Source organism: Argopecten irradians, chromosome 8 (assembly GCF_041381155.1).
Source record: "Argopecten irradians isolate NY chromosome 8, Ai_NY, whole genome shotgun sequence".
Lineage (NCBI taxonomy): Eukaryota > Metazoa > Mollusca > Bivalvia > Pectinida > Pectinidae > Argopecten > Argopecten irradians.
The window spans coordinates 26,954,328-26,980,010 of NC_091141.1; the positions used below are offsets into that span (position 1 = coordinate 26,954,328).

At 34.7% G+C, this 25,683-nt stretch overlaps 1 protein-coding gene across 5 annotated transcripts in view; it reads right to left on the reverse strand.

Annotated features, from left to right (window-relative positions):
- Positions 1–25,683, reverse strand: part of LOC138330008 (protein PRRC2C-like) — a 51,076-nt gene that overhangs the window by 18,308 nt on the left and 7,085 nt on the right. For 3 of the 5 annotated variants that reach the window (XR_011209506.1, XR_011209505.1, XM_069277350.1), the window contains exon 2: positions 16,562–16,662. The gene's annotated coding sequence lies outside the window, so the exon portion shown is untranslated. Of the gene's footprint in view, positions 1–10,896; positions 11,037–16,561; positions 16,663–17,517; positions 17,648–25,683 lie in introns of those variants that run through there. The other 2 variants (XR_011209507.1, XR_011209508.1) reach the window with 2 other exon arrangements.

Consider the following 25,683-nt stretch of genomic DNA (forward strand, 5'->3'; position numbering starts at 1 on the left):
TCCTATCATTTCAAACGCATGAAAGATAAGATCTACAGGGATTACTCACTGTAACCGATCTTGGTTATTAACCTGTGGACCCATGTTGATCTTATTTCATGATTTAGACTCATACACTTACTGTACTTGAACCATTTTTGCAGTGAATAATTTTCATAAATTCCTTATCGCTAGCAAAATATGCAAAATTTCATTGCACACAAAAATGGGCTTGTTCACAGTAATACTTGTTGAATTTAATACCAAAATGCACCTGTATTCTATAATCTGCGAGCAGACGGCGTTGAAATTTCCTCGTAAGTTAATAAATGTTTTCCCAGACAATAAGCTTCTTTCAGAGAAAGTTTTTGTTTCCACGGGTCAAATAGAATTTTCAATAAAATATGGCACACAAAGAGGGTTATTGATATAACCATTCACATGTACATTGGGGTTTGAGTGATCATTGATTTCTTAACAAAGTTCTGTATGTATATGGTGACAGTCGACATTCAGTCTGCGAGGTCAACCTGGTAAACCTACAGACAGACGTCATTTAGTCAATGAACCTGCCAGCTTTTATATCTCAACACATATCAATGCCTTCCATTTCTATATTCAATCAAAACTATTTAAATCTGTCAGTTTTCCATTTGATTTAGTGCTTCTAAGTTGAAGTTCTTGGGTTTTGATACATATGTACCGTTAAACCCATTTGTATGCATTTCCATTATATTATATTAATTGTCCATATTGATATAAAATTCCTTGCTCAGCAGATTATAAAACTAGTCTTTGACTATAGGGTGAATATTATAATCAATGATATTGCTACTAAATCTGATATCATCACAGCAATTATACATAAATAATTTTTAAAAATATTGTACAGTTAAATTTTTTGCATTAAAGCTAACTTGATATAAGAAAATTCCTTCACTTTAATTTTTCCAAAGTAGTGAAAGCATTGAAAGCATTTATTATAAAATCTGAGGAATTCTATTCCTTATATAATATATCGGTAGATGTATATAGCTACAAGAATGTTCTCCTATTAACAAAGAGCCATGTAATCATTGGGCCTATATCTTCAATAATTAGACTTAAAGTGATTTTCTTGATCAATACCCAGGTAGGTGACAAAGGCTTTGGCAGAAAGCAAACCCTAAAACAGCATATTACAGATTGTTGTCTTGTCTTTGACAAATCAGGAATCAACTGTATGTTAACTCCTTGTCAGCCCACCCTATGACATAACTGTACGTAATACATGGATTCAATTCTTGTATTATCTACCAATCACCATCACAGATTTTATTGTATGATTTACAGCAGCAAAAAAACTGAAAACGTGTTGCTCTTCAAAAAGCATCGTTTTTGCCTGTTTGGCTAATGATGGCTCATGTAATTTGAAACCCAGGAATTTATACCAAAAAGATAATGGCTAAAATTTGACCCCGGCTGTAAGCCATTTTTTAAAATGGTTGACAAGTACCAAATTAATGATTTTCAGTGCACGAGAACAACCAATCAATTATCTTCCATGTGTTTTCATGAGGTGATAAAAATCACATCTAATCTCATATTCACTTCCTACACATATATGGCATTTAAATAGCTGTTGAACAAGAATCCATCTAAAAAATATATCTCGTGTCAAAACAAAATTATTTCTCCAATGTTTTTTTATTTGTACCAAGGTTGTGGTTTTTTGTACTAAGATAAGGGTTATTTAGAAGCCAACATGTCTCATGTGTTCAGGTTAAATACCTCCAGCCGTCTATATTTCAACCCCCAGCAATATAACACAAGTGTTATATAAAACAAACCATTCTGCTGGCGACAATGAAGCATTTATTGTTTTACAGTGCTATCAAAAGCCAAGGTCATTCAAGATGAGCCAGACTTAGATGAAGAAAAACCAGAGTAACCCCCCCCCCCTCAAAAAAAAAAAAAGACACACAAAAAAGACACACAAAAAAAACAAAAACAAAAACCAATTAACACAAACCTATTCAGTACTCCATGTTTTCCGAACTCATAACCAAAATAATCTCCATTTCAGAAATTCTTTATTGCTAATTTTTCTAAGCGCATATGAAGTGAATTCCAGATGTATAGCCCCATAATTCATGCACCCCCTGGGAGTATACATATGTATTAACAAATTGACAGCAACTCCATTAAATAAGATATATACATGTTTATCAATGTCTTGTATCCCTCACAGACAGTAAATCAAGGAAGACAAAGGTTAGCTTAGATAGGAATCGTCAGGAAGCTCTCGTGATATTTGTGTCGTCAATAAAACACAGAGGAATTCACACGGACAGATAACAGAGGTGGTCTAAATGAAATGAATAATTCAGGAACTAAAATAATATAATTCTTATGGTATTGTCTCCAGGTGTCACGTGGTATATTCTAAGATTTACCCCTATATCTTCAGAGACAGTAAACCAATTTATTTTCATGAGCGATTGATTTTTGCATATTTGCAGGCAATCAAAATTTGTGAAAATAAATCAACACAAAACAGATCAAACTACAAGTACAACATTTTGCCTTTAAATCACAAAGTTAAATCACTGTTAAAATGTTGCTGGGCATGAAAACACAAGAATTTTAAAGTCAATGTAAAAATAAGCTGGTTTGCGCTTCAGGTATAAACTTTACATGTTAATTTCATTGTAATAAGAACACCAATATTCTAACTACCATAACCAGTTTACATATCTAAAATATTCTGTTTTTATAGAAATATCTTTTTTTGTAAATGAAGTTATTAATATTTTTCCTTTTTTCTATAAACTATTTTACGTGACATTTATCTTTTTTGTCTTTTTTTATGTCTTTTTACCTGCAGTGACTCATTTTTTCTGTAGCAATCTCACAGACAACCTACTATTATGTATAACTGTCCCAGATGACCATGCATGGCTGGGCCAATATTAATTAAGATCTATGATGAATGGGCTATTAGTCACCTGCCCATGTCTGATTGGACATTGAGTGGACATTCAGTGGACACACCAAAGTAGAATGATGCACATTAACCTATCTTGGACTGATGTTGTCATCATGTCCAGAACATCAAAGTGTTGACTGGCTAAGCCTTACAATGCCTCCAAGGTAGATCATCGGCAGGTGTAGTGAGTCAACCACATCAAACCAGTCTATTACATACCAAAATTATACAGATACTGGTCATGTAAATACATGTTTGTTGGTAAACAAACATTTGTAAACAAAAGTTAAGACTATTATAAACACAACATGAAAGTTATCAAAGCAGGCCCTTGTCTAATCTGATCCCTGTCTAATCTGGTCGCTGTCTAATCTGATCACAGTCTTATCTGATCACAGTCTAATCTGATCATTGTCTAATCTGGTCACTGTCTAATCTGGTCACACTCTAATCTGATCACTGTCTAATCTGATCACTGTCTAATCTAATCCCTGTCTAATCTGATCACTGTCTAATCTGATCACTGTCTAATCTGATCACTATCTAATCTGGTCCCTGTCTAATCTGATCACAGTCTAATCTGATCACTGTCTAATATGATCACTGTCTAATATGATCACTGTCTAATCTGATCCCTGTCTAATCTGATCACTGTCTAATCTGGTCACAGCCTAATCTGATCTTGTCTAATCTGATCCCTGTCTAATCTGATCACAGTCTAATCTTATCACTAATCTGATCACAATCTAATCTGATCACAGTCTAATCTGATCAGTCTAATCTGGTCCCTGTCTCATCTGGTCACAGTCTAATCTGATCACAGCCTAATCTGGTCACTGTCTAATCTGATCACTGTCTAATCTGGTCACTGTCTAATCTGATCCCTGTCTAATCTGGTCACTATCTAATCTGATCCCTGTCTAATCTAATCACAGTCTAATCTTATCACTAATCTGATCACAATCTAATCTGATCACAGTCTAATCTGATCCCTGTCTAATCTGATCACTGTCTAATCTGATCACAATCTAATCTGATCACAGTCTAATCTGATCAGTCTAATCTGGTCCCTGTCTAATATGATCACTGTCTAATCTGATCCCTGTCTAATCTGATCTGTCTAATCTGATCACAATCTAATCTGATCCCTGTCTAATCTGATCATCTAATCTGATCACTGTCTAATCTGATCCCTGTCTAATCTGATCCCTGTCTAATCTGATCACTGTCTAATCTGATCGCTGTCTGTCTAATCTTATCACAGTCTAATCTGATCCCTGTCTAATCTGATCACTGTCAAATCTGATCGCTGTCTGTCTAATCTTATCACAGTCTAATCTGATCAGTCTAATCTGGTCCCTGTCTAATATGATCACTGTCTAATCTGATCCCTGTCTAATCTGATCACTAATCTGATCACAATCTAATCTGATCCCTGTCTAATCTTATCACAGTCTAATCTGATCCCTGTCTAATCTGATCACTGTCTAATCTGATCGCTGTCTGTCTAATCTTATCACAGTCTAATCTGATCCCTGTCTAATCTGATCACTGTCAAATCTGATCGCTGTCTGTCTAATCTTATCACAGTCTAATCCGGTCACTGTCTAATCTGATCCCTGTCTAATCTGGTCACTGTCTAATCTGATCCCTGTCTAATCTAATCACAGTCTAATCTTATCACTAATCTGATCACAATCTAATCTGATCACAGTCTAATCTGATCAGTCTAATCTGGTCCCTGTCTAATCTGATCACAATCTAATCTGATCACAGTCTAATCTGATCAGTCTAATCTGGTCCCTGTCTTATATGACCACTGTCTAATCTGATCCCTGTCTAATCTGATCACTGTCTAATCTGATCACTATCTAATCTGGTCCCTGTCTAATCTGATCACTGTCTAATCTGATCACTATCTAATCTGATCCCTGTCTAACCTTATCACAGTCTAATCTGATCCCTGTCTAATCTGATCACTATCTAATCTGGTCCCTGTCTAATCTGATCACTGTCTAATCTGATCCCTGTCTAATCTTATCACAGTCTAATCTGATCCCTGTCTAATCTGATCACTATCTAATCTGGTCCCTGTCTAATCTGATCACAGTCTAATATGATCACTGTCTAATCTTATCCCTGTCTAATCTGATCACTGTCTAATATGATCACTGTCTTATCTGATCACAGTCTAATCTTATCCCTGTCTAATCTGATCCCTGTCTAATCTGATCACTATCTAATCTGATCAGAGTCTAATCTGATCACTGTCTAATCTGATCACTGTCTAATCTGATCCCTGTCTAATCTTATCACTGTCTAATCTGATCCCTGTCTAATCTGATCCCTGTCTAATCTGATCACTGTCTAATCTGATCCCTGTCTAATCTGATCACTGTCTAATCTGATCCCTGTCTAATCTTATCACAGTCTAATCTGATCCCTGTCTAATCTGATCACTGTCTAATCTGATGGCTGTCTGTCTAATCTTATCACAGTCTAATCTGATCCCTGTCTAATCTGATCACTGTCAAATCTGATCGCTGTCTGTCTAATCTTATCACAGTCTAATCTGATCACTGTCTAATCTGATGGCTGTCTGTCTAATCTTATCACAGTCTAATCTGATCCCTGTCTAATCTGATCACTGTCTAATCTGATCACTGTCTAATCTGATCACCGTCTAATATGATCACTGACTAATCTGATCACTGTCTAACCTGATTGCTGTCTAATCTGATCACTGCCTAATCTGATCCCTGTCTAATCTGGAGCTATGTATTCTGTATACTTGTGTATTCTGGTCCAGTAAGATTGCTTTTTCTTCTAAATTTATAATAATTTAAAACCTTTATAATCTGGAAACCAGACTAAACTGGCCAAATATGCTGGACTTGGTGACATTGACAGTTTAAACAAGTTAAGTTTCAGTAGCTTTTTTTTCTTATACATAAAATGCAAGTTGTACTGCACACGAAGCGAAATAGTATAAATTTAGTTATCATTCTATATATGGTTATAGATGATATTCTGCATTTGCTACGGGGTCGCAGTGGCCGAGTGGTTAAGATGTCCCGACATATTACCACAAGCCCTCCACCTCTGGGATGCGGGTTCGAATCCCATGTGGGGCAGTTGCCAGGTACTGACCGCTGACCGGTGGTTTTTCTCCAGGTACTCCGGCTTTCCTCCACCAACAAACCTGGCACGTCCTTATATGACCCTGGCTGTTAATAGGACGTAAAACTAAAACAAACCAAACTGCATTTGCTTTCTAGAAAATGTTTCATAGCAGATTATCTTGATGGGGTAAAACATGAAAGATACTATGTTCACAAATCAAATTTCGATGCGGTCAGGCTTTCTAGGTACAGATTTTTTATTATTTGTGGATCAAAATAAAAACCTGTAACATTGTGATAATATCAATGTCCCACGAAATTGCAAAAATATCATTCCAGCAAAAACCTCTGACTACACACTATACAACAAGGTATGGTTAATTGTTCTATGTGGTAGACACTAGTACTTTAACATGTGGTAAATTATTTACCTGTAATCTGTTTTTTCCCTTATAAAAGTCATTGGTCACTCTATCCAATAGACATCAAAAAACTGGCCACGCTCATCTAGAGTATGCCATCATGACAGATAATCAGAGAATTATGGATCACTTGACAACGTCTCAATGATGGCCGCCCTCAAATCTAAGGCCTCAGTCGATCTGTCTTCTGTTAACTACAAAGTCCAAACTCACAGGTGAGCAGTGTTTAGACATAGTTTTCTTCAGACAAGTGTCACAAAAACAACATTGATGATGAATGACTGAGTCGCTCAGATTTCTGTAATTATTATCAACACTTGGAGTTTAACATAATTTTTTATATCGTTCGGGAAATGAAGCGGATAGAGAGACAATGTCAACAGATGTGTAGATATGTTACCATGGCAATGAATGTCAATATCATCACACACTGATGGGGCTTATACTTCTAATGATACATCACTCCAAAAATGAGGATGGGGGTGGGCGCTTATTACCAAGCAGGGGCTTATTTCAGATTAAGTACAAACACTAAGAAAATGGTGAATGTATATTTTAGTTGACTGCAGTTTTTATGATGATTTAGTTACTAGCTGTGCCTTTTAACATCCATCCTATGTATAATATTTGAATGTCAAATTAGGTACATTTTTTAAGAACACGAATAATTTGTATGTATAGCTGCCCTTTGTAGGGGAAATAAACTTATCAGTGCATATATAAATGCATTAGTGCTAAACTAAGCTTCATTGTACAGTGTGCACCATACCCATTTTGAATATTACCAGTATGAATATGTTAGGGATATTTTACATAAGAGTTTACCTAAACTGTTGAGTTAATTTGTCTTTTATCATATAATGGGTGTGTAATTCCATCAAACTTTACATATGAATACTCTACCTGTTCTATCTTTAACAGAGAATTCACAAAACATTTTTGAGTACATGGATTTTTTGAAATGGTTATATAACTCAAGTCAAGTAATCCATCACCAACATCAGATATTTACCTATTTGCTATCTATTTATGATGGCACATTACAAGGATCTAATATTTCTTGTATAGAAGACATTGTACAGCTTTGTATATACAGGTAAAAAGAGGATACTATATATTTTGCGGAATATCTTTATATTGCTTCCATCGTGAAATCCACGAAAAATTGAGAACTGAATTAACTATATATATATTCTCTTATAGCCGAATTGTGAAATTAAAAAAACCCACTAAAATTAACTTTCTCATTTCTAGTTCAATCCATGAAAATTTTGAACTGCAAAAATAACTGGCCAAACGTAATATGTACAGACAATTGTCACAAAGGACAAATGATACAGTTTGTCAATACTAAACAATGATATTTTTATACCTGTATATTTCTACGCTCGCGTACAGTGAAGAGATTTAGACTTATTCTACTCCGGAGAAACATGGCCTTCCATGACACCACCTCTAAACTCCAGACAGATAAATGTCTGCTATCAATAAACTTTCTCTCACCTGTCCAGGGCTACAACAATACCTGAGAAATCATCAAGTGACCAGGTGAAAAAAAAAGTTCTCACCTATGTTATGGTCAATACTACTCAAGACCAATGTTAGTAGGCCAACAATTGACAGAGCTTGACCACAGCTCACATAAATTATGTTTGATTGTCAAAGAGGACTCCATATGTCGATCACTTACGGTGATTAAGCCCGAGGTATACGTGAATCCCTGTATCAGTACAGGACAGGTACAGGACCGGTCCAAGATGTTGGTCAATAGTTCAGGACATGTGCGACAATTTGTCCTTGACTGGACATGTAATTACTGGAGTTATAAAAGCATGATGACCAGTGGACACATCAAAGGATATTCTGACCATGCATTAGTTACCTCCCACTTATATAAGTACAGATTTAGATAATCACTGCATGGATATTATTTCATAAATTGCTTGCACTGTAAAACCTGTCTTTAGCAGCCACCTGTTATAAAGACCACCTGTTTAATGAGACCACTTTCTTGAAGTCTCAAATGGCCAAACAAGAGTGCTTGTCTATAAGGACATTTGTTATCCTTTGTGTGGTCTTAATAGACAGGTTTCTCAGACAGAATTTGTTTGTATGCATACCATTGTCTCTATGGTAAATTGATCAATCTGGAAACTGGGATATAGCTTAAGATTTAAAGTAAATCGGTGATTCTTATATGACTCAAAATATTATCACTTAAAAATATCATAATGCAAGAAATCGAAGATAACATTTTCTAAATGTTTAGGTCAACAAAATGGTTTATCAAAGAGTAACCCGAAAAGTAAATTTATAAGTTTAAAATTGCAGAATTGCGACAATTTTAAAAATTTGCTGATACAGCAATTTGTTCAGATTCTGCTAGTAAGGAATTCATGGACCTCCATTTAAAACTCGTTGAGTTTGCTGATTTAGTTTTAAATGTCCACACAGTGACAGTCAACCATTCTGTAACTCAAGATGGCTGTCGACGGGGATCTGGTCCAGGCAATGTGACATTCTATCCCATACATATAATACTGTAACTTTACCCCTCAAACATTGATTTGATATTAAAGAATTTCTGTGCCCAACTTAAACCAAACAGTTGACGATTTAATGAATTCTGTGTGAAAACGATATCTTTTAAATAGCAGTCAATATTTATACAATCTTTACAGAATCAATATTGTATGCAGTAGCGAACAAGTTGTGTCGAGTAGTTTTAAATACAACATTTAATTCACATCAAGGGGGCAATATATTTGATCTGGAGAACATACATTATTTCCACCGTTTAGGTAAATCAAAATGAATCAAATCTACAATTTCAAATTAACACAATAGTGTTGACACAAGCAATGCAAATAGTCATAAGAACAAACATTGATCACTTTCAAGTTTTAAGATTGGCAAATTATTTGCATTTTGATAACGGTAGATTTACAACAGCGGTCCAAACATCAGTTGTCAAAGTAAAATTTTTGTAAAAGTGTTTCTAAAGTAAATATGCATAAAATTGTTAGAATACCAGTATTTTTTAAAATTTACAACACATGATTTATAAACTCAAAAACTTCATTAATAATAAGCAAAAAGGGCAAAGAAGAAATAAGAAATTAAACATAAGATACTAATGTACTAAATTGGAGATAATCATTATAAATTGTGATTGCATATTACAGAGTTATCTGCCCTTACATGTAGGTATCAATTGTGACATTATTTGTTTTATCATGCTCTCTGGAATATATGTTTTACTGTAAAGAGTACTTCAGTACAAACATGACAGAAATATAGATTACATATTCCATGCAACTGAAGATAACTTGAACAAAAAGTGAAATAATATACTAGATTTTCAAAAGAAACCAAATGTCAATCTGAAAATTGCATAGAAAGGTTAACTACTGACACATATAGTCATTGTTAAAATGTTTTTATTGCAACTCTACAAATATCATGTAACAATGCACAGCTGATATCACATTTGGCCAGAACAATTAAGTATATGACACTCATGAACAAAATATTCAGGTCATTTGATAGCTTAAAGTGAAACTGATACATATATGTTGAAGAGAAATATGACACTGAATGTACAAGAATGCTGAATATTAGCCAAACCTAAGAAACCTGAAGCAATTTCAAATCAGAATTTTCTGAACTAGAAGACATTCAATCTAGAGCGTGGTGACAGAAACTCCGACCAAATTACATAACAACTTCAGTGGAGGACAGTTGACATTGGAAACTAGCCATACTCAGCCTACTTAGTCAGGTGTTGACTGTGTATACAGAGGGAATTTGTTCACAGAAGAATTTACATAAACTAATGGTCAACATATGATATTTGTTGACTACTGTACCTCATGAGACAGGTGAGATAGGTTAGCTAAGTAAACTAGTATGGATCCTTTACATTCAATTTCTGGAGAAAATCATTCATACTCAAGCTATCTTGTTGACATTCAACACAACCCTAAGCAAAATATCAAGAACAGAATTTTAAGAAGACCACCCCTGAATCTCTGAGATCTTTCTGTGAGCAATGTGAACAATGAAGCTGTTTTGTTATTTTTACCTTATTTGGTATACAATCCCTTGGGCACTGTTAGATTACCTTCTGTATCAAAACCTGAATTTCATCCACAATGAGACAATTAAATGTACTCTTCAAAATTTGTACGTTTGTTGTATAGCGCTAAGGTGGTCTTAAAGCAGTTCTTAGAGGTCATTTTAACTTTCATTTTGAAGATTACTTGCAGAATGTTTACACCTTTGTGTACTTCTGCTGTCTGGTCACTTGTCGGATAAAGGTGACACTAAAATAGTAATAGTAATCGTAATAGTCATCAAAATGTAAAATAAATATGTTCACAAGTTGTGTAACAATACCAATTACCTTCCAGCCTGAAGAATATACTAAGAAGCACACTGTATATCTAGCTGACTTCCTGAATCATATTATCTCCAAAACCGACATTCAATCGTCCCATGAACAAACTCCAAGATGCTGAATGAATTACCCATGACTCATTTCTGTACATTTATTTTGTAGTAATGGCCACCTGTTTGGTATACATACAACACTGAATAACTGATTATCTTTACCTATATTTTGCCTAAACTACCTTTAAATTTTTGTTATATTGTCAAAGTTAATGTGAATACACACTCCTACCGCTGACTAAACGGTAGCTGAAGGGTATTTCCAACAGATCAGTATGACACACACTTGTAACAATGTCTTGTTTGTGTAAATGTATTAAAATTCTGCTGAACTCCTACATCTTTAGGTAAAAAAAACCACTTATATCTCTTTAATTTGTGTAACTCAGACAGACGTTAACACAATGTCTTAAAACACATTTCCATATAGTACACAAAACATTTGCAGTTTATTTCAAAGGCAGGACATGGAAAGAACAAGAGGCCCAGTCTTTATTCTATTCTTATGAATCAATCTCTAAATGTATCTGCTTCTGAGATTATTTGGTTTATTTTGTTGGACTAGCTCATTTACAACTTCAGATGAAGAAATGCCAGAGTACCCAGAGAAAAACCACAGACCTACACGGTTATATGTAGTACCTGCATGATGGTAACTGGTCAGTATTGGTTTGAAATCACAGTCCAGAGTTCAAGCACCGCATGGAAACATGTCCGGATTACTCACCACTATATAATCTTTCGAAGGAAGTTAATAAGAGGACACTGACCTATGACCTTACGAATATTATTAATTAATAAGCTTTCCATCTTCCAACCCAAAGATGGAGCTAGCTTAAGGACTGGTGCTAGAACCATTGTAGCAACTCAGTAACTGCAGTTCCTTTGTTCTGAATGAGATAACTGAGGGTGCAACAAGAAACTTAAGAAAAGAATACCAACAGTAGCAGAACTTATTAAATTCTGTTTATTATTATAGGATAGCTGCATTTCATTAGCCTTGCTTTGAATGGTCATATCAAGTAACACAACAGGACTGAATATTTTTTTGTATGTGAATCACAAGTCAAACATCAAATAATCAGGTTACATATGTCCTCTTGTAGTGTAAATAATTGGATAAAGTTAGAATTGTTTTACTTTATAGCATTATCCAAGGCATCAAAAGACAAACAAAAATACAGGTACATTTTACAAGTCCCTTTAGATAAATATACAATACGGCACTTATATTTCTTGCCAGTTTAACTCGGAATGTCAAATATGTTTGAAACATGATAATTATTATAACATTTTGCTTCAGGCGGAAATACGCTCATGAGAAATGAAAGCGAAGAAAAGATTCCAAAGAAAAGAGTTGTTCTGTTGAATCTGTTCCCATTGTTGAAATCAAACCAGCTGAACTTTGACCCCACCTCAACAGAAAATCTTTCGATGTTACACATCAAGTATTATTATAAGGTTTATATATATAAGACATTTAAAGCACCTGAGTAAAAACGTTGTTGAGCCGTAACAACATACCTGTGTATTGGTAATTGACTAACAGATGTCATTGGGTATACCCAGACAGAAACGATTTGTAGTGTGTCCTTATATGGAAAAATCAATTAAGATTAGAATGGAAATATCTAAATATCCCGGTATAAATTAGGGTCAACACCGAAATGATCCTCAATCTCCCGGATTTTAAAAAGTATTAATCAGGTATATATTGAAAAGAAACATTGAACTGTTTTGTAACAAACTCGGCTACAAAATGTGAAGTATGTTAAGTCATTTTAATGATGTGAATAGAAATTTCTCCGAAGCTTTGAAGATATTGTTGAGTGCATGACTCTAATGATCTCAGCGTCTAGTCGTTATAAGAGGTCGCTTTAAAGGTCGGCCATATTGACAGAGTTGATGAAATGTCCCGACATTGTACAAGCACACCTTCATCTTTGGGTTACAAGTTTGAAACCCAGGTGGGACAGTTACCTGCAGGCAGATCAGTTGGGTTTTTTTCCAGGTACTCTGGCTTTGCTTCCCTTCTGAACCTGGCACATACTAAATGATTCTGGCTGTAAATAGGACATTTAAATAAAAATTACCCCTATAAACATGCTGATATATAGACTGTGTTAGTATTCGGTGACTATAGTGGATACAACCTGTTCATTAAATCGTTAATCAGCCAAAAACAAAACAAGATATTTGTCATAGTTTCCACATGTTCTGTGAGGCTGTTTATATGTAATCATTAATTATGTTTATTTGGTGTTTTAACGACCAAATGACTAAGGCCAGCTATGAACTTTGTATCAATTTCAAATGACACACAAAACGTCCTAAAAATGGTGCGCTTTACGTAATCAAATAGCCCTGGAATGACAAATACCTATTGTAGCGACAAGACAAAGTTTATAAAGAATGTGTATTAGGTATCCAAAACATTTGGCCTATGTTTTGTATTGTAATACTAATATATACAGTGTATGTCCTTATATATATACTGAGAAGGACAGATTTACTCATGCACATCTATCTCTCTTGGGCAATCTGACGACACACCGATACCATCACCGCTGGCCTTCATGCAAATCGCGATGGAACGACAGCCTGAAAGGATCAGAGGTATACTAATCTACCCAGCTGACTATACTCTGGTACGCTGACAGGTCTGGAGGTTATCATAATTAATATCTTCAACACTCTAAAGTTGGGACAGCTTACAGAAATATAAAATAATGTTTATTCAAGTAAATATAAACGAAGCATGTATTTCTAAGTCATCAAGAAATCACCCATCGTCGTGGTTTCAAAAACTTTTAAAAAGAAATATGTAAAACTTAAAGGAATGGGAAACTTTTTTATATATTTCCAATGAGTCGGTTTGTGATATTAGAGTGACAATGTATGTTACATGGTTGTGGCCGTCTGGTTCGAGACTAGTTGAGTGGACTCCACCTAATAGGTGTAGAGGAATAGTGTGAAGAACTATATAATAAACACGGATAGACACAGCTCATTACATCTGTAAAACATGGCCATTTTCTTGTCTCTGTCATCAACACGGTACACAATCCTCAAACTCTGCCAGGTGATTTGACTTGGAGAAAAAGCTTTATACATGCAGCTCAATAGAGGGAATATTGTCTTCATTGATTACAATCACAATTGAATTAATATTTCTTAATTGAAACCTCGAAACGTCTGTAGGACAAGGGCCCCACCTCCATATGGAGTGAGCAGACAATGGGACATATAATGCAGAAGAAAAAGATTGATGCAAATCATCACAAGGTTAAACAATAACACAACCAGGATGTCCTTATCCAATTCATGAGAAGTCTTTTCGTATATTTAGATCAGCCTTTCTTATCTACTCATAAACTCAAGTACCAAAAGCATGAAAGTATACCCAATAATTATATTGAAAACTTTAATCAGATGGTACTTGACGATGCAATGACCTTGACCTTTAAATCACCTTTCTTCGATTTTTAATGAGCATATGTGATCTTTAATCCCCTACCGTTCTATTTACCTTCTCTTTTAAAGTTCTATTGTTGAGTCCACTCTTAAGGTCTCTGTTGCAGAAATGAACTGAGTAGTCTTACACAAGTTCTGAGCCTCTCCCAAGGTCACAAGGACAACAGAGGATTCACTTGTAGTAAATGTGAAACAATTCAGAAGGTCACGTGTAGAAAATGTGAAACAATTCAGAAGGTCACATGTAGTAAATGTGAAACAATTCAGAAGATCACAACAGAGACTACTGCTCAACTTTTGCCAGGGAGATGGTGGGAGATTCATATGTAAAGGTTATTGCAAGGCTTTCGAGGGATTTTTTACACCCAAGCAACTTGAGGGGGTAATTAAAGTCCTAGGTGAAGAAGAATTCTGAAGATCACAGCAGAGAATACCACTCAACTGAAAAACTGAAAGAAAAGTTTATAGCAATAGCAAAATATATCCAGGATGTTTTTTTTTCATTTTATAGCAGTTACTTCACCTAGATGTGTTTTTGTCTCCCTTGCCATAAAATGTTTGACAGTCACAGAGAAATTACTTTTATCCTTATAACCCATTACACTGTCCCGAACCCTACAGACAGATTATCAACGCTGGCCATTAACTCTCGACATGTTTAGGAAACAGATATTGTTAAAGTTTAAAGGACATTGTAGTCCAGTCAAAAAATCTGTCTTCAATTTCAAATCAAACCCCGAAACACAGGAAATCTCTCCACAGGAACAACACATAACTTGTCGAAAATATCCCCAAACTTTTTTTTTATGTATATTAGTTTTTAAAATCCATTTAAGGGTATGAAACTATAAACCTTAACCTATTTCCTATGGACAATGTCTGTTGTTGTATTGACCCTTTCTCACCAGGGACAACATCGTCTGAACCCGTCCACAAAACCTATAAGCCTTCCCTGATCAGACAACAGCCTCGCTCCCAAGGTAATCAATATGAAGGGATTTCAGGATCAACTCAAAACTGTCTTAACTCCACTGTGAAATTTAAAATGAACATATTCACAGTAGCTATAGATGTACCACATTATTTATGTTGATAACGTAGATCATTTCTCCAACAGCTCCTTAAGGCAGCTAATGTGAGTTAAAGCCGTTAAAATTACAGTTATTATCAATACGACTCGACAGGTATTATGTCTGTCAATCATATCCATTCAATAATCGACTACTGGTTTAGAAAAGTTCTAGATATGACTATGTTCGATACAATCGATAAACAGGAATGTCATAATTAAAAAAGATATTTGAATTACATTTTCGAAGGCATGTACCTTGGCCTTTGATATGAAAAGATAGAAAATCTTACTATTATATAAGATTGTCAAGTGTAAGCTGTAATATGATATTGATAGTTTTACCTCAAAATACTGACTCGGTCTAAATATATAAGAGGAATTTCATTTCAAGGTTGTTCTGTTTAAATTTGAATTTGAAAGTCAATTTTGAACTTAAATACATCAATTTATTCTTTAGAAAGTTGAACAGCATGCGGTAAAGTAGTCACTACAGTATTAGATTCATTGGTGATATTGCAGTCATGTCGTCTATTTCACAAGCATGTGTATAGACGGCAGTTTTAAATTGTGTCTTATGTTAGATGTTACATAAGGACAATAAATTATGAATATTGTAAAATTAATAGAATTTTAGTTCAAGTCTTAGTAATACACTGCACTTTTTTCTGAGATTTTTTTCCCAAATGAACGAAAAATGTACTCTTATCCTCAAAGTCTACTTATTAAATAAGCACTGCACCAGGATCACCTAACAATTGACATCTAAGAAAAGTTATGGGGTATCACATAAGAATTTGGTGCAGAGATCAAAAAGAAATTCAGGAAAAATTCTTATAATAAAACTAAGAGCAGAGCTATTCAGTGATATTTAGCATTCCTGACTAAAAGCAAATCTATCTTCGACCAGGAAATCAAATGTTCCATCTTGGTGGAATTAGTCTGGAGAATTTCTTATGAATGTCTAAAACTTTATCTACATTAAATATGAAAGGGTGTGATTTGTTGAGAACTTTGTTAATTTGTGTCAGGCTTGAGCCTGTACGCACAGATATAGCATTGATTGTCTCCTTACCTGTGTATGATATTCTCCAAGCACCTGTTTAACAGGTCAGCGATGATCAAAGAAGAATGTCAACATTGTGGTGGCCGGGTTGTACAGATCCACACACCAATCTACAATGATAAACGAGCAACATTATTAACCGGAGCAGTTTATCAATATACTGTTGTATACACAACATAAAAACACAAGCTTACATAGCACTACACATTAATTCCAGGAGTTTTTATACACTCGTACATATACAGTGTAACAGACATCTCCAATACATCTCATCAATACACACTCAATAATTGGACGTCCCATCTCAGAAATTACGTCCACAGAGATACTTTGCTGTTGTCCTTTACTGTTCATGTAAATTTCGTTTAATTCTTAATCCTCTGTATTCACACAGCACTAGCCTCACGTAAATGACCAAACACGACGACATATCTATTTAACCTGTAAATTAAAGCCAGTACAAGACCTTGATTAATCAGGCAGTTCTATCAACTCCTTTAAACCTGCATTGTGAATGGTCAACTGACGGACATGGGAGCGTCCAATTTGTTTACCTTTTTTACCAATACAAGGTGTTTATTGTAATGGTCATTGTCCTAGAACAATACAGATAAACAATAGCCTTCTCGTGAAGACTGTTTGTCAGAGGTGAGCGGGAGGACTGATTCAGCAGCCCAACCCACCTAGTCTAGCTGTACTTTCAGTTAACAAATTATTACCAAAATTCATACAGGATTTTATCTGTATCAGAGTGCAGGATTTTTTAAACAAATTCAATCACTGCTTCCACCTGGGATCAAACTCAGGACCTCTGGTTACTAGTCTGACTCTCAACCAATTAGAAAGTTCTCTCAAGCCAAGAAGTATATACTGCGAATAGTAATCACCACAGGTACACATCAAATAGCTTCCTACTGTTCCTGTATCTCTCTTAGTAACCTTGATTTCTTTAAATTCATTCTTACCCTATTATTTTAAAATAGACTTTCCCAGCCTTTGGTCTAGAAGAACCTAAATGCGTCTTCAGGGGTGAATGCATGGGTATAACAACAATCAACTCATCCCAGCATTGCTTCATCCAAGAATATCAAACTTAATCAACATATCCTAGATATAAATCCAAAGGAAATCACAAGTATACTGTTCCAGGAATACAATCTGATAGTTTAAAGGCTCCTAGACTTCTGAAAACTATGTCAAGAATGTCAAGGAATATTTGTATCTGTGGCAGTGTCTCACTTCGTGGTCAATCTAATGAAAAATACCTGATAAATTGGTCAGCGTGACAGATTTATACAGGAGATTTCCATTCTGATGAAGCTGTCACTTCTTGGTTCGATTCAACAAGGAAAGACATTCTATCACACATGACCGATTACATCCCAAACTTTGTTTATTGTGTGGCTGAGGTATAATGCCAAGTTATCGTCCACAAATAAATGGCCAGCGCGACCAGTGTCAGGTGAGACAGGTACACGGAATCACCAATGATCAGTGAAGCATGAAGCTGTGGTGATCAGTGAGGTGTGAAGCTGTCGTGTGTGGGTTCTCCCTGTCACGACCCCATTGTTATAGCCTCTAATCCTGTGTCCACTACAAACATCGTCCTTCAATTATGTTGTTTAATTGTGTAACGTCTAAGGCTTAAGTGGTACAAATTTGGGTGACTGATCTATGTTCAATAAATGTTTTAAAACATTCTTATGAGTCAGACTAAACAAAAAAGACACGTTTTCTAACAAAAGAAATTGTATACACTCACTTACATGGGTCCGCCCTTTATACAATTTCTACAATCAGAAGAAAACTCCACCCTGAGTATTCATCAAAGCTGACAATCATCAGCTAATATTCCCGACACGGCTTTACGCATTGATCCACATGCACAGCTGACCATCAAACAGTGTTGGTCTAGGTTTAAGTGTAATGTTATAATATGTATATTTTTGAAAATCAATATTATTCAATAAGCAGGTGATATTAATTCTTATTCATGCTGAATCATTTTCATTTAGATGTGCTTAACCTATTAACTTTCACAAATATATATACACATTGAAATCATTTTTGCTTTGTCCCTCGAGTGGTCTTTATAGACATATGTGACTTTATATTATACTGTAATTTTTATCTTTTAACAGAATCAACCAAAAGCATCAAGAATTTTATATCATATCTGGGGTTTATTCGCAAAAAAATATCTTCATGAGTTATAATTACATGTGTGTACATATATCCACTGCTAAATATATCAACTACTAGTTATTTATATAATCATTTTCATAAAAAAACATCAAAATGATGCGTGAACAAGGATATTACATAATATAACACTTGTTAGGATCAGCTAATTGTTCCTTAAATTCAGAAACTGTTTTTTAAACTTCTCTTCTTATGATCAAAGTATGAAGTTTATAGGTTTTTTAGTTGTCCTACTCCTATTCCGTATTTGCATATTACAGAGTTATCTGCCCTTGCAGGTAGTTATTGATTGTGACGTCATGTGTTTGCGAGCGTAACGTCATACATTTCTGAGAAAACAACATGAATTGCACCCACAAAATAATGACGTAACAATCGATACCTACCCGCAAGGGAGCTTACTCTGTAATATGCAAAAACAGAATATAATTCACTTTATCTAAATAGCAGCATAATTAATGAAGAGTAATAATGTTGCAGGACTGTAGTTTGGCAAGGCAACTTCATGTTTACGAGTCGTTTACTCTTCGATATCAGATACAATATATATGTAAATAAGTAAAGATTAAATTCTGTGTTAACAGGTGCTATTAGCGATTAAGGTAAGTGGATAATGACAGGTATTGATAAGTAATTTTAATGAATCATAGCAGCTGACCAACGATTGACGCCCTGCAAATAATACCAATTCTACTATAGCCTAAATGTAAACAATGCAACCATACACAATATCTTTAGTACCAGATTATATAGTAAAGTCTCATTCTTTATTACTTAATCTACTGAATATGTTAATGTTAACTCCATCACCCCTTAAAACACATTTGGACTCTTCTAATTCAAAGACAGGGATAGTTCATTATGACTTTTCAGGGGAGAATGAGTTAGTTTATTATGACTTTTCAGGGGAGAATGAGTTAACTTCATTCTTTTGCTTAATCTGTACCAATATATTTAGGCCTTTACATCTAACTTTGTTGTAAAGTGAAAAGTTTAAAAGTTAAATTGATGTTCTTTGCAATCACACAGCGATTTGTATAGCATGTCTTTAAAAAGCTTGGGGGATACTAACAAACAATAATACTATATAGATGTATTGGTTCAAACAAAATATCTTAATAAAATCGCAAGAACATAAATGAATTCTTATTAAGATTATCTTTAATAAACATCTATATATATCTTAATTAATACATTTCAATCAACCATGTCCATGTTTATCTGAAAGTAATACTAAGAGATTTGAGAAAAAAATTGAACATGACCTCAACAGATTGAGTGTGGGTGGGTACAGGATGCTGAAATAATTATGACATGGCGGAAGTGAATGTGATCAGTGTCACGACCAAGCAATAACAAATCTTACCCCCAAGTACAACTTTGTGTCCGGATATTAGCGACTTGATTTCCACCTGATCATGTACCATAATTGCTGAGCACTAACCCAAATTATGATCCCTGTACTGTAACATTCAACGTAGGATCGAGACTTAACTCAGATAACCTTGGTGTATTATGATTTTTATCCAGGTATGACAATTCTTAACAGAAAAGTATAAAACCCACAAAACTGGTTTGAGATAATCATGAGCCAGAGGTGTCACACAGTAAAATATTGTCATGCTTTACACATTGACATCAATTTTATTGGTACTTCAAATTTCTGTAACAGGATAAGAAAATGTGGCAGTCAGACCAAAGTGATTGAACTGATTATCCACAGAGTCTAATTCTGCTGCAAATCCTCAAACCCTATTAAAGACAATCGTGTTTAAAAATGTATCTCATGAAATGAAGATCAAATAATGATTGTACTTACATTTGTCCAATTTTATTTCAATAAATGTTTTCTAAGAACATTTCTTTCAAAAATTCTGATGGCCTAGATATATGACACCGAGATGGTGTCATTCTTTGTGGTAACGTGCCAGAAGACAAGATACATGTACATGGCCAAGAAATTATGTTTCTTTTTTTACTTGCTAACTACCATTGACTTCCTTTAAGGGTACATATCAAATGATATATGGGTGGTTTTCACTGCTCCTGGGAACATTCACCACAGCGGAACAGACTGATATATGGGTGGATGGATGTGTATTCATGTGTATTACTTCATTTATAGCCCCCACTTTTATATATATAATAAGTCAGGTCATTTTGTTCATGGCCATAAAACTATAAAACACAACCATCTAACACAGTGTGAAAAAAACGCTTTTGAGCATTGAGTTTTCAGACTAAAATTCTGTCCTGGAACAAGATCAGACCATATAAAGAATACACCTCTACGTGGCTGCAATTTGGTTTGGTGTGATATTTAAGTTTTTTGGATTTTTTTTTTCATATATATTTTTATTCAATCATGATTTGATATAATTTAACTACCTGTTAACAGCTAGGGTCAATGAAGAACGTGCTAGTTTTGGATGGTGGAAGAAAGCCTGAGTACCCAAAGAAAACCCACCAACCTGTGGTCAGGCAACTGTCCCTCATATGGGATTTGAACTTGCGACCCAGAGGTGGAGGGATTGTTGTAATATATGTCCAAACATCTTAAATTACCACTTGGCCACTGCAGGCCCGAAAATGGGGTTACAAAGGATTTAAAGTATATATATTAGAGGCAATAATACAAATACATGACAAAATTATTAAAAGTTTTATTCTTAGAAACAAGAGGCCCATGGGCTTTAACGGTCACCCGAGTTAGAATATATAATGAAACAAATAATGAAACAAATTAAAGACATATACCGGTATAGTAAACTTGACCCCCTCCCCAAGGGGAAACATGAGATCCCAGGGTCATATAATTTACAATTTTTACGAAACAAACTTTAAGACCTTTTCATCTATAACGTGTATTTGATTCTACCATTTCCAGAATTTTAGAAGGATATTTTTTGAAGTTTTAGCCTATTTGACCTTTTTTGGCCCCGCCCCTCTGCCCCCAGGGGGTCGGCCTGAACCAATATGGATATGATGTTAAAATGCTATCTCAGGCTAATAATTCAAACCAAGTTTGACTCGTTTCCAATGAAAATTGAGCAAAAAATGCTCATAAATGTGTTTTCTCTATATAAACTATAGTAAACTTGACCCCCTCCGCAGGCCAGGGGGAAACGTGATACCCCAGGGTCATATAATTCACAATTTTTGTAAAGGACCTTAAGACCTTTCTATCTATGAAAAGAATTTGATTCTACCTTTTCCAGAATTTCAGAAGAAGATTTTTGAAGTTTTAGCCTATTTAACCCCTTTTGACCCCGCCCCTAAGGCCCCTGGGGGTCAGTCATAGAAAATTTGTTAATAGGATTTAATGGCCATCTCATACTGACAATTCTGACAACATTTGACTCATTTCCTATTACAAATGACCAAATAATGCTCAAAAATGTGTTTTCCCTATATAAACTATAGTAAACTTAACCCCCTCCCCAGGGGGAAACTAGAGACCCCAGGGTCATATAATTCACAATTTTTGTAAAGGACCTTAAGACCTTTCTATCTATGAAAAGAATTTGATTCTACCATTTCCAGAATTTCAGAAGAAGATTTTTGAAGTTTTAGCCTATTTAACCCCTTTTGACCCCGCCCCTAAGGCCCCTGGGGGTCAGTCATAGAAAATTTGTTAATAGGATTTAATGGCCATCTCATACTGACAATTCTGACAACATTTGACTCATTTCCTATTACAAATGACCAAATAATGCTCAAAAATGTGTTTTCCCTATATAAACTATAGTAAACTTAACCCCCTCCCCAGGGGGAAACTAGAGACCCCAGAGTCATATAATTCACAATTTTTGTAAAGGACCTTAAGACCTTTCTATCTATGAAGAGTATTTGATTCTGCCACATCTGTGAGTAGAGAAGAAGATTTTTGAAATTTTACTAAATTTTACCCTTTTTGGCCCCTCCGGCAGCCCCCTGGGGGATGGGGACCATATAATTCACAATTTTGATAGGCCTTATGCCTTAGAAGGTTTGTGCAAAATTTCATTGAAATTGCTTCAGCAGTTTTGGAGAAGAAGTTGAAAATGTAAATTGTTTACGGACATACGACGGACGACGCACGACGCACGACGCACGACGGACGACGGACGACGACGGACAAAAGGCGATTAGAATAGGTCACTTGAGACTTCGTCTTATTCTTAGAAAAAAAGAAAAATATCTGAAATCCTATAGAATAAATCTTCATGCTTTCTAAACCAAATCTAGCTTCAAAGAGAGTTGACTAACAGGCTATATATTTACACCAAATCATTTTATGAATCTCGTCAACTAATAAATTATTCGTGGATGTATTTGTTTTGGATGAATTATTTATCAACATTAAAACGGTCTTGAACAGACTTGAATTTAGTTTGCAACATACACACCTGCATGTTTACCTTTAAAACAAGAATATAAAATACTGTTAAAGATATCCATTACCATCTTAAAAAACAGACATATAGATCACATCCACATCAATTCAAAATCGGTCTTTCAAACAATTTCTGAACTGGTCTAACTTAAATGAAGTATAAGCTGCATTGGTGCAAAGCTATAAATTACCAATTGTGAAATGGATCCATAACGACTTGACACACAAAAGAAAATCTAACTTTATGACATATGCATTCGTTAATGAAGCTAAAGGTAACAATAACGGAATCAATTCTACCATAATGGTATGGTAATTTGGTAAACATTACTTAAAGATGCTCCACCGCTGACAAATGGTATTTTTTCACTGTCAAAAACAGGAGCAGACGATTTAGTATTTTTCTTCAGTAGCAAAAGTTACTTACTTTACACCATTACCACTTTTGAAAAGTTTGAGCTTCTCATTTTAATTCAAGTTAAAATTACAAAAAATAATTAATTGCATCCCGAAAAAATTCCGTGGCACTATATCCTATATGGAATGAAGTACTGATTGGGCATGCACCAAAGGCAAAATAAATTTGTTTTATATTACTTCATCTGTTAATTAGCCATATATATACACTTTTAAACACCAATTATTGTTCAAGTGATGAATATCATTTATGCTCTGTCGGCGGTGGAGCATCTTTAAAGGGGCAATATTGATATTTCATCAATGAGGACAGCTTAGAGGTAACAACTTGATTGTTATATTGACCTTCTAATCCCACAGGGTCATTAATTGTAATAAAGTTCATCACAACAAATATAAAATAATGGTGAATTTTAGAGGATGTTGCTCTTATGTACCCAGATTTGATGAATAAAATCAACAAGAAAGAATCAGCATATTTTTTTTATATAGATATTCACAAGAGGAATTCCTTTCAAAAGTTTAAATAGATTTAGATCAAAGCTTTGTTTTTATTTTGTTTATTGTCATATATTATGACGACAGGTTTAGGAGATGTAGAAAATCCAGAGTATCCAGAGAAAAACAACCAATCAACAGTCAGTACCTGTAACCACACACCCTATGCAGGATTCCAACTCATAACCTAGAAGTGAAGGGCTAGTGGTGAAAAGATGGAATACCTTAACCACTAGCTGGACCACCATGGCCTGTAGAGACCAGAACCTGTTTATCAGCACTAACGAGACTTTAATTAAATCACCTGTATATACCTGGAGGTTACACCTGAAGATCCTGTACTGATAATACATCACTAAACTATACTGATACCTGTTGATGGCGACATATTGACGGGGTTTTAGGGAAGATCGGGTCCAGGAAGTGCCATCAGGTAGAATTAGTATCTGATCACTACAGGTAAATAAGGGTATAGTGTTTACCTGTATAAACATGTCACACAACAGTAAAATGGCAGACATCACTCACCATCAACAACATATCTAGGGGAACCAATCCATGACATGCCAAAATCTAATTATATTTCTCTTGAAGTTGGTCAAATACATTTAGAAATTTAACCAATATGGCAAATGTACAAGAACAAAAATGTTACTTTCTCCTGCAAAAAGCTTTAAGGATGCTTTCAAAGCTTTCAGGAAGTTTTCTTTTTAAATGGCTATATGAATCTCAATCTACAAAATAATTATTTACTCCTAGATTTGTAAATCAATCGTGATGAACCAAAAAACGTTGGCAGTTTTACACCGAAGATGTCGGAAACCTTGTGTCAGGTTAATTGTCTCTAGTCATAAATATGTCATCTTGATATGAACATCTTAATATCAAAATAGCATGTTAGAGCTCGATTAACAATAGAGTGGAAACAACAGACCACAGGATGTTACTGGCCACTGATGACCAAAACATTGAGGCCACTGACCGATATAAAGATTTTTCGGACAATGCATGCATAAAAAAAAAATTTGAATGGCAGCATATGAAATGCATGACAAAAAAAGATTACTAAATATTTGTCCTTACATTTATAGATATATCGTATATTTCTTATATTTCTAAATGTTTAATCTAGTTTATTTCTGCCACATGTCTAGGCCACATCTTGGCTTGTAATTACATTCAAATAAATGTAAATTTGTTTTCTTTGCTCACTTTAATTTCAAGCTGTCTCCACAGATTTTTATACAAAAATCCATACAATGTGTCGCTGTGACAGTTTTTTTGGTTGATATGTTGTATTTCCAACAATAGATTTTGCAATTCTATATAATCCCACGATAATGCGTATTATGTATGGTAGAGATGACATGGTACAGTAAACAATCCTAATACCGTATTTCATCTGATAAACCTACTCATATTTTTCAAGCCCCAATTTCTCTAACTTTAAACTATTATTTTGTTGTTCCTGCTTTTGTTTTCATCAATGCATAATGAAATATGTAATGTAATTCATACTAGTGTAATTAACACCATCAACCTTAAAGATGCTCCACCACCGACAGAGCATAAATTATATTCATCATTTGAACAATTATTGGTGTTTTATCGTGTGTATATATGTCTAATTAACACAAAA